Source organism: Anas platyrhynchos, chromosome 5 (assembly GCF_047663525.1).
Source record: "Anas platyrhynchos isolate ZD024472 breed Pekin duck chromosome 5, IASCAAS_PekinDuck_T2T, whole genome shotgun sequence".
NCBI classification, from domain to species: Eukaryota; Metazoa; Chordata; class Aves; order Anseriformes; family Anatidae; genus Anas; species Anas platyrhynchos.
This window is the reverse complement of record NC_092591.1, coordinates 56,286,816-56,300,672: the sequence shown is the minus strand read 5'-3', so window position 1 is coordinate 56,300,672 and position 13,857 is coordinate 56,286,816. Positions and strand designations below refer to the sequence as shown.

At 37.6% G+C, this 13,857-nt stretch overlaps 1 protein-coding gene across 5 annotated transcripts in view; it reads right to left on the bottom strand.

Moving 5' to 3' along the window:
• Positions 1-13,857, bottom strand: part of ANO3 (anoctamin 3) — a 247,467-nt gene that overhangs the window by 187,683 nt on the left and 45,927 nt on the right. Inside the window, exon 1 of one of the 5 annotated variants that reach the window (XM_072039162.1) lies at positions 7,115-7,160. The exons of the other annotated variants lie outside the window; for them this stretch is intronic. The gene's annotated coding sequence lies outside the window, so the exon portion shown is untranslated. Of the gene's footprint in view, positions 1-7,114; positions 7,161-13,857 lie in introns of those variants that run through there. 5 annotated transcript variants of the gene reach the window in all.

Genomic DNA, 13,857 nt, shown 5'->3' with positions numbered 1-13,857 from the left:
TATTTAAGATTAAAGTCAGGAGAAAAAGCCGAGACCTAATTTTGTACAGTTGAAAAGGACTATTTTTACTTATAATTTACTTCATCTCACTGGAAGTTGTAGACATTGTTCCTATCCATGTAACAATGCCAGTTCTCTGTCATGGATGCCTTGTTGCTTGCTTATTTAGACATTTTAAAGCTGAAAATATTTGATTGGTGCATATTTCTCAAGAAGTCAAACACCCAAACTATGCAAACTCAAACAAAAACAGATGTTGTTTTGTTTTCAGGGAGAACAGTAAAAGCTCTTGACTAGAAGCATGATGAACATTCACTTTACCTCCAACAACTGCAGAACAGTTGCATTTTGAATATGTAATAAATTTTTAGCAATTATAATTGAGGCTAAAAGTTAAAATCTACTTTAAACTTCTACGTTGTAGATCATGATGATTAAGTAACTTCAAACCAAATACATGAATAGACTTAATTTCTATTAACTATACAATTATTATTATATGCAACATCAGAGACTTAGAATTGGTCCAAAAAGATATTTTGCTGAAACAAAATATCCTTAGAAGTCCAAGTTCCTTTTCATTCTTCATTTTAAAGACAGTGTGTTGAACAACTGCACCAGTTGTCTCTTTCAAGTCCTCTTTAAGATGAGTGAGAACCATAACACAGGAACATGAACTGAATGGCACATGAACCGTGAGGACAGGAGTATTATTAATAGGAGAAAATACTAAAAATCCTGCTTTAAGTTGCTACCCTCCATTCGGTGGAGGTAGTTTCCTCAGGTTTATTAGACTACTCTTAGGCTAAGGGTAAGGCAGGGAAATAACACTTCTCACTGTTAGACTTCTTGGCTTGGACATTGCCTACCTAGCTAGTCCAAACATGGCCTGTTGGAAAATGTTATTCGTACTGCAGATAAACTGAATATGAAACTTCCTGTTCAAAAGTTTCAAGAGAGAAAAGAGAAAAGATTGAACTTTTTTTTTCTTGTCACAAGACCCTTTTACAGAAAAAAATAAATATTAATCAACAGTACTACTAACACAGAAATAAGAACAGGCAAAGCACATTTTACCCAGTACTTATTGATCGGTATTGTCATATTTCAAGGTACAAATCTTCCATCACGTTAATGAAGAAAAAAATGTGAGTCAAAGAGGTTATTGATATAGGAATACAGAGGATGAGAAGAAATTAGCCACGAACCTCAGACTGCATTAATCATTTTTATGTTTTACAGAAGGATTGCATGATAAGAACAGAGGATGAATGTCTCAGAGGAATATTAGCACATATTAGCACAGCCATTTTTAGTAACGCAAATCAAAGAGGACTTCCAGCATCAAAAATAAATAAGCAATATATTTCATTAGCTAAGTGACACAATGCTTATTTCTTTTTAATGACTGATTCCAGAGTCTACCAGTCTTGTGTAAGACTCGTTTCTTTACTGAAACTGTGGGTTCATGTTTCCAGTGTCATGTTTCCAGATGTGCTTCCATCACCATCAACAGTAGCTTGATAACTGCTTTCTGTCATTTGTCCTAACCAGTTCACATTGAGCTACCAAAGTTCAGCCACTGGAAAACTCTGCATTTTGACTTCCAATATTTACTACAGTTTGACACAAAAAAAGTTAGCTTTTAATCAAAGTCAAAATATCAAAACTACAGATGACCTCTATAACTTTTCTCTATAGTGCAACAATAACAGCACTATTACCAAGTTAAGAAAATAGTGGAAACTTTATAACCTCCGTATCAATCACTGGTGCATTAGTACAAATTATTGCCAGTAGTAGAAATTATACAAACTATACTGGTTCTGTATGCCATCCTGAACACCATCAATTATTCTGTGTATGACTTTCAGAAATAAATATATTCAGAAATAAAATCATACCAAATAACATGCACTGAGAACACAACTTGTCCTTTGTCAATGAGTCCAAACCCAAGAAACAAGCCTTGAAGACAAGCAATATAAACATTTCAGATGGTGACACGGGATTGCGAAGAGTGCAATCCTGCTGTTACACATGCAGAAACAGTAAGAAGCTTAGTTTATCCGTAGCCCAGAAACTGCATGAAAGAAACCAAATAGAAAAGGATGAAAAGTAAACAAGGAAGTGAAAACTTACGATCCAGTTGTTTCCTTAACTAAGTCTATGCATTGCCTCCCGGTTTGTGTAGATGTCCTATTTGAATGCTGTATGAAATGTAGTCATTGTGGAAAAAAATAAAAACGCGATAACTATTCCTTAAAAGATAGACAGGTTTCAAATACATGTTTGTAACAAGTATAGGTAGAGATGAAGTAGTAGTAGTATGATCATTATTTTGGCACTTCCCATTTCGTGAGCTCTGTAGAAATACCTATATGTAAGGCAGTTAGCACAATTGCCATTTACAGCATCACATCTACTAATGGTTTCTTAGACTTATGAGATTATAGAAATAACAATACCAGCAGAGCAGCCTTGTTTCAGTGCATTCTGTCAAAGGAAGTTTGCGTCATACTGAGCCCTAGTCATTTCAGAGTACAGTTGCACAAGTCATTCACCTTTCAAATGTTTTTCAGCTAAGCTAGCCCCTTACCACGTTGGCAGCTTATACATATTGCACATCATTCTGCAGTGTTCTTCAAATGCAAAGTTTGTTATAACAAGGCCTTCTAATGTCATAGTTCTCCATGTACATTGTGTCAATAACTACGCTACATGTCATGTGAAAAGTACATCACACGTCAATGATTCAAAAATTACCTTTTAATACTGCTTAATTTGTTGATATTCTGACATCAACAGCCAAGTCTGAGGATTTCCCTTACAAATATTAACTTATGCCCAAGCTAAATACATATATTAGTCAGAAGCAGTAAAGATGAAGAAATATCTTGTCACTTCTTATTCACTAGTTACGTTCAGTGGGTGAGCAATTGGCTAACGGGCAGGGCCCAAAGGGTTATGGTGAATGGGGCTGCGTCAGGCTGGCGGGCGGTCACCAGTGGGGTCCCTCAAGGCTCCATTTTAGGGCCGGTACTTTTCAATATTTTTATAAACGATCTGGATGTAGGAATAGAAGGCATTTTGAGCAAGTTTGCTGATGACACCAAACTTGGAGGAGTTGTGGACTCGAATGAGGGTGGAAAGGCCTTGCAGAGGGATCTGGATAGGTTGGAGAGCTGGGCGATCGCCAACCGCATGAAGTCCAATAAGAGCAAGTGCCGGGTCCTGCACCTGGGACGGGGAAACCCTGGCTGCACGTACAGACTGGGCGATGAGATGCTGGAGAGCAGCCTAGAAGAGAGGGATCTGGGGGTCGTGGTAGACAACAAGTTGAATATGAGCTGGCAGTGTGCCCTGGCAGCCAGGAGGGCCAACCGTGTCCTGGGGTGCATCAAGCACGGCATCGCTAGTAGGTCGAGGGAGGTGATTGTCCCGCTCTACTCTGCGCTGGTGCGGCCTCACCTCGAGTACTGTGTGCAGTTCTGGGCACCACAGTATAAAAAGGACATGAAACTGTTGGAGAGTGTCCAGAGGAGGGCTACGAAGATGGTGAAAGGCCTGGAGGGGAAGACGTACGAGGAACGGCTGAGGGCACTGGGCCTGTTCAGCCTGGAGAAGAGGAGGCTAAGGGGAGACCTCATCGCAGTCTACAACTTCCTCGTAAGGGGGTGTCGAGAGGCAGGAGACCTTTTCTCCATTAACACCAGCGACAGGACCCGCGGGAATGGAGTTAAGCTGAGGCAGGGGAAGTTTAGGCTGGACATCAGGAAGGGGTTCTTCACAGAGAGAGTGGTTGCACACTAGAACAGGCTCCCCAGGGAAGTGGTCACTGCACCGAGCCTGTCTGAATTTAAGAAGAGATTGGACTGTGCACTTAGTCACATGGTCTGAACTTGGGTAGACCTGTGCGGTGTCAAGAGTTGGACTTGATGATCCTTAAGGGTCCCTTCCAACTCAGGATATTCTATGATTCTATGATTCTATGATTCTTTACCACATCCAGTTTCTGCAACAAATGCCATCAGAGTGAATGATGTGGATCAGAATGCCCTTTGTTTTGCTGCACAGCTGACTTTCTCTGTTCTTTCAGAGATTTTCTAACTATTGCAGCAGTATAGCATACCTCCCATCTCTTCAGAATCCCAATACTGGGAAACATTCCTCATTAACACAGATGCAGAAGCCCCCTCTTACTGTGGAAGTGTTACTGTTTCTGATAGTTTGAGATAAGTTCCAAAATGCAGTGAGTACAAAGAAATGATTTATATCAAGGTTTCTTAATTAAATAAAAACTTAAGTTGTAGGTTCAATCTTCAAAAGGCTGTTAAAATCACTAAAATATGCCATTGTCTTCAAGGGTATTTCACAAATCTTTGTTCCGTGTCTAGGCTAAAATTGCAAAGGCATTTATAATAATGAAAAAAGTGTCAAGAATGACAAAGACTCAATTAACATGCATTGCTGGTGGAAGTTGCCCTTGTTAATGGCCATTTTTAACAAGTTATCTTCCTCCCAAATCTATAAACTTTTTCTTACTTTTTTTTTTTTTTTTTTTAAATATACTTAAAAAAAGAAAAGCTTTAGTCAGGAAACATCCATATTCTGCCATTGAAGAACATGATGCTCACTATTAGTTTTCACAGAACAAAACTTTCACAAAAAGCTGTCAAACTATGGATGACTAAGCTTACAACTCTCTACTGCATTGTCTGGTGCTTAATTTTAACCACACCTCAAAATGCTGATATCAGATTTTAGCCTACATGTAAGTTGCAAGAGCATGGCCAAGTTAAAACTCATTATCTGAACTTCTTGCTGATTTAAACTCTTATTTAAAGACACTGTTGTGATAATTTATTTTGCAACTCCTTGTAATATTTGACTTTTTTTTTTTTTTTTTTTTTTTTTTTTTTTTTTAAGATTTTCAGGAAGGAATAACAAATGAAGGTATGTGAATTTCATGATGTATAGTTCTAGTATATTGATGCAATGAAGCTATAAGCTGCTGGAGACATTTAAGCATTAACTGACGTTCAAACCAATCACAATTTTAACTTGCATCATATCCTCGTGTTATGCTGCCAACACTTAAGAAAGCAGGCTTTCTCAAACAAGCAGCCTCAGAGTCAGTGCTGGTGTGTGCCAGCACAGAGGGTGAAAACAAAGAACTTGGTACAGTCAGGCTGTTCAGTATCCGTTTCATAGAAAATTTTAGATACATGACACTGCAGAAGAGAAGCACAAACAGCTTTAGACAGTGCTGGATACTAAACCACAGTGTAAGCAATGTACTACCAGAATATGCTCTCATAGCAGCAGTTTCAGGAGCTCAGTCTTCTACCATGAGATGCAAATAAGTTGCTATTGATAACAAAAAGAGTTGTTTGCATTGCTCTTTGGTCCTCCTCTTATTTTTGTAAGGTTATAAAATAAGTCAAAACATAATTCATACTGTAACAGTAAGAGGAAAATAATGAGACGAGAGTGAAACTCCATCTAGGGAACAAAATCATCATCTTGACTTTAAACACTCAAGACCTTGATTTGATATAAATAGCTTTTCCAAAATGCATTTAAGAAAGTGCTGTGCAGTAGCTTTTGTTTACATCTGATAGTCTTCAGAGTGAGGAATGAATACTTCTGGAGTTGACTTGGATGGGATGCTTGTTAGAGTAAAGTTGTTGGCTGGTTTATAGTTGGCTTTGTATTGAAAATGCACTACTGGATGACAAGTTCTACCAAAATTTGTAGCCTCATATTAGGTTCATGACAATTATTTCAAGTTTTTAAACACTGTCAGGATTGTGTTTCTTTATGTCCCCTTTCAATTTTTTAATATTGCTTCTGCAGTCAATGGAATCTTCAGGTCTGGGTTGTACTCAGGTAGTCTGACAGCAAGTAGCCATCATAAAAGAAAATCGCAATTGTTTACTACTGTAAGCCAGTGCTGCAGGACAAGCCTGCAGAAGCCTGCTAAATAACTAGGGAGATAGTGTGTTCTTTCAGGTGTAAAGAACATATTTAGGGCTTTTTCCTACTACTTAAGAAAAAGAGATAAATGAGAAAATGTTTGCCCTGCTCTGTGCAGTGGCAGAGAGGAGTTTCATTGCATCATTAAACTTGTGGCATTATCATCAGAACTATTTTTGGAGGACAGTTTGAACAAAGCTCACATGCCAACTTGGAACGTGTAGTAGCTTCACGTTTCTAACATTCATCTGTTTTTTTTATGCCTTATTTTTAAGTATCTTTTCAAAAGGCGAAAGGAAACGTTCACACACTGCTACATATGATTTGCCGATACCAATCCAAAGCCTCAATTGCACCCACACCTTGGTTTCATGCTCACATTGCGTGTGCTGCATAGAACAAAGGAGCGCTGACAGTGCCAAGTGGTCGCCTTCCCAATCTGTTCTCCAAGAAGTCAACGTATGTATATATGCACTGTGAGTTGTTCCAGGTTTTAACAACATCTCAATTCACCACATAAAATTCTTCAAAAATCACATTGTCACAAGCTTGGCACATCTAAGAGATTCCTTGGTTCACTCCCTTATCTTTTCAGGAGGAAAGGCTATACCATTTTTTTCACTCTAGGCTGTTAGTTACCAAATCATTTTTGCAAAGCTGTCTGTAAGCATTCCTCCCTCCAGAGAAATCAATTTGCATTTCTAAAATTAAAAAAAAAAAAAAGGTAAAAATCTCTTTGAAACTCACTTCATCTCCTCCTTCACAAATAGCTAAAGTTGCTGTATGATTATGATTACTACTCAAAACAGAAAGATCGGTGCTTCAAGTATAGGAGTATCAGTAAATTACTACTTTCCTACATCAGAACTATTTCCTTATGAAGATTTGTCGTGGTTTAACCCGGCCGGCAGCTAAACACCACGCAGCCGTTCGCTCACCCTCCCCCCTCCCTCTCTGGGACGGGGGAGAGAAATGGAAAGTGAAGCCCGTGAGTTGAGATAAAGACAGTTTAATAAGACAGGAAAATAATAATAACAAAATAATAATAACAATAATAACAATAATAATAATATGGTGATAATAGGGAAATAATAATAATATGTACAAACAAGTGATGCACAATGCAATTGCTCACCACTCGCTGACCGATGCCCAGCCTAACCCCGAGCAGTCCGGCCCCCTTCCCCCGGCTAGCCACCCCTATATATTGTTTAGCATGACGTCAGATGGTATGGAATACCCCTTTGGCTAGTTTGGGTCACCTGTCCGGGGTCTGTCCCCTCCCAGCTCTTACTGCACCCCCAGCCTGCCCGTTGGCAGGACAGAGCAAAAGGCTGAGATGTCCTTGGCTTAGTATAAGCACTGCTCTGCAACAATTAAAGCATCGGGGTGTTATCAGCACTCTTCTCATCCTAAGCCAAAACACAGCATTCCACCAGCTACTAGGAAGAAAATTAATTCTGTGCTAACTGAAACCAGGACAAGATTAAACTTCAATTTTCTTTCTTTACTTCCCTAAGTCACTTCACAGAAGTGTTTCACTTGATTGTTCAGATGATTTTCTGCTCACAGTTCAACTTCCCTGTGGTAATATCCTACAGGATTAAAATTTTTAAAATTTTTTTTTTTTTTTTTTTTTTTTTTCCTGCATGGTGAGTTTGAGGTAGATTCCTCATCTGAAGCAAACAGGTGTAACTCTGTGAACCAATAGCGAATTCAGCCTTGCATTAGCAGGAATCCTTGTTCTTCTTTATCGTGCCTATTTTTGAATGGGAAAGATCAGCTTATTGCCTAGAAATAAAAATGCCTAACTCCAATAGTGATCTTCTCTTTGTACTTATCAGAGTATACCCTGATTCCACATGTATATTTGACATTGTGAGAAGGGGTCATGAATACCTTCAAACTATTTTTGCTGCCTAGAGGCAGAAAATGTTGTTATGGAGACATTTTATTCTTGAAGATCATCCAGTAAGCATTATATAGCACACCAAATTCATAATATAATTTGGGAATAGCTGAAAATACATCTATGTAGACGTATGTATATTAAAACCCACAAGCAGCTCTCTAGAACTTAGATCTCCCAGCTGCTTTATGGGCTTAGGCAAATGAATCAGGACCTGTTTCCCAAAAATGCTAAGGGGTCCTAATTCTGTGTAAAATCAGAAAGAACTTTAATGTTTATTTTATTTTTTTGATTTGAGACTCCTCAATCTCTTCACACCTCAATTTTCCAGAAACTGCCTAACAGCAGTTTCCTTATCACTGAAGACATTTAAAGTTATATAGATGGCATACATCACAGAAGATCTTGTATAGTTTTGTCAGCTGCACCCAAAAAAGTCTAAAAATATCAATTTTGAAATCTTTTCCTTATTCCCTCTTTTCCCTTCCCCCCCCCCCCCAAAAAAAAATAAATGTACAGCTTTGTAGACCTAAAAAAGGAGAGAATAAATTTACTTTTTTACTCAGAAATAATATCAGTAAAATTTTGCTATTGGCACCAGAAGAGAAAGGGAAAGTAACATTAATTCAATGTATGTTAAAGTATTAAAAGAGTGGTTAAAAAAATAAGGTACAGTTAGACAACTGGTTTCAAGAAATAGACTGAATACCGATGTTTAAAGCCTATGATATACTTGGGTAAGTTGTCATGTGAGAGGTGTAAAGGAATGAGCAAGAAAACAAATGTTAAAAATAAATCCAGACATGCCATGTGAAATGAAAAGTCATAAGTGAGATGAAACCAAATAAAATTTGATGGACGGATGATTAGTTATGCAAAGGTCAAGAAAAAACCTTAGGAATTTAGTAAGAGAGGAAGACTGTTTCATGTGCTGTATATTCAATTAATCAGAAGACAGAACAGAGAATTGATCAGACAGTCAGAGAACATTCTCTGACCCTGAGCAAAGAGAGAGAGAGAAACAGACCAGCTGAAAATGAGAAACATGATTTGCATAAAAGAGAGTCAAAATCAGTTTGGAGGCTTTTCAGCGTACATCATAAGAGGATCTTTTTTTTTTTTTTTTTTTTTTTAGCAGGTCTTCCCCTGCCCCCAGCCCATTTAAGCACACTTTATCCCAGTTCTGAACTAGCTAAAATCAGTGATTTGGAAACTTCAGTCTCAAGCGACAAAAACTGTGCACGTGTGAGGCTGACGACTAATATTCTCAAGCTGGGTGCCATACCTCCTGCAGGATTTCATCACTCTTCGTTCTGATCATGCGGTAGGATATCCTTGAGGAGGTTCTGGAAACATGGCCAACAGGATGTGTTCCTATTCTCCTTTCCTTTGTAAGGGGAGATACTGTTCCACGCCAGAAACCGGATACCAAGTGAGGTGGACTTTTGACGTAAGTAAGGGAATTCCTTTAAATCCTATCAAGGACAGAAAAGCATAACAATTCCCGCCAGAGATCCCAAGTCATCTTTACTTTGCTTTCCTGGCAAAACAAAGAAAATCAGAAAGAAAACGTGTGGAAAGGTTTCCTAAAAATAAAAGTAGCACTTAGCAAGTTTAGGTCCACTGTAACTGATAACACAAACAGAAATAAGAGAATGTGGGAAGAAATACAATGTATTTAAGCCTACGTGGATCTGAGGCTGACAGAATGTCTATCAATGGGACACCTATCTGTATGCTTTTCAGTGCCCCTCTATTTCCTTCTTGACGTTAATGAACAAGCCAGAAATACATCCTGTGTGAAAAGTGTCTACTAATGACAGAACCGCTCCTCCAGAAACAAGGAAAATAATATAAAAACATGTTACATCATTTAGTTAAATTCAGAGGACAAAGCCAAGTTCCTCTCAAGAAAAAAAAAAAAAAGTCAACATTCGGAATAAACTTCATTCAACTTAATTTTTAGGATCCTTGACTTCTGAAGATTTATGGTCTTGCTGGGTTTTGATAAACAAACCAGAAGGGCATTAATTTTACACACACTCAGTTCCTTAATCCTGAGTAACTCAAACTTTTGTCTTTCTTTTTGACAGGAAGAAAGAAAATCTCTGTGCTACCCAGAATATACTTGCTATTTTTACTACTGTTTATTTCTGAAATAATATTAAGTTTTGTCAATAGAAATAAGCAGCAACCATCAGAGCCTCATAGCAGGCATTCCACAGGGCCACAATGACCAGCCAACACAAACGTTATAGCAAAACTAGGTTCTCTCTTTCAATAGCTCTTTGTTTTTTTCAAACACAACTTCCAGTCTGTGCATTTTTTTGAAGACAGTAATTTAAAAAAAACACAGATGAATATAATTACATTCTTGATTGACTTACATCAGGAATTGTCTCTCCAAAAATAAAAGTGACAATCCAGTGTCAAAATGCCATTGAACAAAAAGTCATTTCGGCCTGGCAAGGCCTCCAGGCTGAGGGCCTCTATTCATTAATTTTTGTCTCTCTTAAGCTGTGCAAATAGAGCTTCTCTTAGCAGGGAACCTTAGAGAAAAGCCACACATACCTCGTATATCTCACCCCTTAGCAAAATAGTATCTGACAACAGGAATCTTGAGCATAAATCTGTGACACAGCAGCACAGGACTTTGATGGTGGTTCACTTAAATAATTCATCTGACTCCTTGTTCAGGTTCAGCAGCATGATGTTGGAGTGAAGGAGAGATGGAGTAAACAAATATCCCCCACAAGAGCATTTTCCTTTAATATTTTATAGTCTTGCAGAAATGAAAACTTTTGAATGGAAAGAGGTGGGAGCAGCTTTGGAATGTCAACATCAAAATGTCTGGAACTTAGAAGGCAAAGATATACCAAGATGAAATGAGAAAAAGCTTGCAGAATAGGCTCTAAGTTATTTTAATGACTTCAGGGAATTCCACTCTTTAGTCATCTATCAATGCCTAGGTAAGGAAAGAAGAAATTTGTTTTAACCTCTTATTCACAGTCCCAATGCTAAGCCCTGTCTGGTATCTGCCAGCAACCTTCATAACCATGATGACTGAAAGACTGGCTTGAGCTGTTATTCCTTATTCTAGACAGAAAAGGAGGTAGAAAAATAATAATTAAGGAAAAAGATAATTAAAGCAACTACCAGAAAACCAACCAACAAACAAAAACACACTGATAAAGATGAGAATTTACTTTCTAAAAACTATGAGAAATTTCTTCGTTTCTAATCATGCAAGAAAAAGGTACTATAGGAAGTAGATTGCACTTCAGTGCTCTGGTAAGACCAATTTAGTACGTTTCAATGGACATCATAATGTTCCTTGGAAGCAAGTTAACTAAGCACTGTTTAACTACTTTTCATTTTAATAACATTCTGACAGAAAAGTTAATAGCTAACTACAATATCAGTTTCCATAGAACACACGGCATTACAGAGCAAGATAGAAGTAAAAGAATAGAGAAATAAGGAAGGCTATTACTTAAAAGACTTACGATGCATAATCTAATTTAGGATGCTGTTGTTTTTGTTGTTGTAAAGAAGTACAAGCTCTTTAATTTTAATATTGAACAGGATGTATGTATTTTAGAAATAGTCACCTTCAGCATTCAGTCAAAGAGTTAAAACAGACACTTGATATTGATCATCCTCACAAACTATACACAGTTCAAGAGATCTGGCATAATTGCACTGGCTCAAGATGCCTGTATTTGTATCTAAGTAACATGCCTCAGCACATCTCCTTGAAGTCAAAGCATAGATATGATGGAGACCTAAGTACTTAATAATACCTTCGCATGTACAAATGCTTAATTCCTAAAAATACCATCTCAATTTATTATTTTACCAGCTAAACAGAACATTTTAGGATTGAGACTAATAGGCAGCCAAATTCTTTCTCACCATGTGCTCTTGGAAAAACACACTTGTCTCTTCCAGCACCACTCAAAGCTCTTTCTATTTATAACATTCATCTGCCTGCACAGATAACTCTCTCTCTCTGTCCCATGATGTCCCTTCTAAATATTACTAAACATGTTTTTTCAGGAAGTTTATTTTAAAAAGAATCAGATTAACTGAGGACATAGTATATAAAGAAATATTAAGGTCTAGAGGAACATGAAACTGGTAGAGTGTCTGTATATTCATGGTGGTGTAACAGAACCCCAAGTTTGTTTGTTTTTTTTTTTTCCCCTCTATTAAGATAAAAGAAACAGAAACGGATTCTAAGCAATAGCTGATAGATTATGTACTGACATCATTTGTTTCCTCATTGCATGCTGTCTAGACAGAGCTGTCAAGCTTTACAGTAAGGCTTCAAATATCAAATACAAATGTATTCTACCTTGCCTGAAGAGCATTACTCAATCATAGAATAGCCTGGGTTGAAAAGGACCTTAAAGATCATCTAGTTTCAAGCCCCCTGCTCTGGGCAAGGTTGCCAAACACTATAGCAGGCTGCCCAAAGCCACATCCAACCTGGCCCTTGAATGCCTTCAGGGATGGGACATCTGCAGCCTCCATGGGCAACCTGTTTTGGTGCCTCACCACCCTCAGAGTGAAAAACTTGCTACTAATCTCTAATCTAGGTTAGAATTTACCAAACATATTTGATACATTAATAACTTCCCAAAGTTACTAATATGTTTACTCTGTTTATAGTACTCACAAACTTCATTTTTTTTTTTTTTTTTTTTGGAAGTCACAAAACATCATTCTATTATAGTACCATACAAAGATATATCCTTACCCTAAAATTTTTAAAGAGACCTTAAATATGACAGTGACCTCCACCATCTGTGCTGTCTTCTTGCGTCCTTATAGTATACTGGACACCCATTTGTCAATATAAACTCATTGTGTAAAGAATACAAGAAAGAAAACCAACATAGCCTCACTTCTGCTAACAAAACACAGGTGTTTCATTATCCGAAGCCTGAAAAAGCTGACTACAGTAGTGTGCTACAACAAGATTGCTCAGGCTTGATTCTTACTCTCATTTTTTTGACCTTGGTTATTGAGCCTATACTGATGTTTTGTAAATGTTGACTTCACCTTTCAAAAAATTCAAAGTTCCTGAAATACCTGTGAGGGTAACATTCTTTATGTAGACATATTTCGTCTGTTGCTACTGAGGGAATTTGGGAAATAAAACCTGTGATTATAAATCATTAAAGTAACTTTACTTAGAGTTAGTTAACCTACCCCACCCTTGAACCAAAAGTAAATAGCTCATTATAGGAAGGAAGAGCACAGAAGAGAAATGATGCCTCGGGGAAAAATTAAGTTTCTATATTCAGCTTAGTTTCCATTTATCCTAGCTATGTGAGGATCATGTCATGACCCCCGGGGGCAGAGGTGAATACCTCAGTACACTCAGCTTATATACAATCTCTGAATTATTCATTAGCCACAGGCTTATTTTATACATTATTAATCAACTTCTTGGTACAGCAGGCAGTGCCGAAATGAACTATCTTCCATGTGTACCTCTAGTACATCTTAAGGCTGAATAGTAAGACTGACTGTTGTCAGTACTAAAGCCTTAGAGCATTCTATGCAATGTTCCAGCCTCCATAAATACATGAACAGAGGTGCTTTTTACCCTAGTTTCCCTTCTCCTACAATCCCTACAAAAGATACATCCCTACACAAGATACCTGCTTTGTTTTCAAAGTGAGAATTTATTACTGAGCAATGACATGGACATAACATTCGTTTCCAAGATAAAGTTTGAATTCAATATAAAGGCGAATAAGGTATGTAGCAATCTGTTGTCCATAAGTAATGAAATACATACTGCTGCATTGAGGGTAAGAGACTAATATCATTTCTGTTCTATTTCTGACATCATTATGTTGCTTGATGCCTTTCAGCAAAGCAGTGGTTTGCTGTGACACAAACAGAAAGTTGGTTTCGGAACACTGATCTTCAGAACAAGATTTCATTCGTTTCTT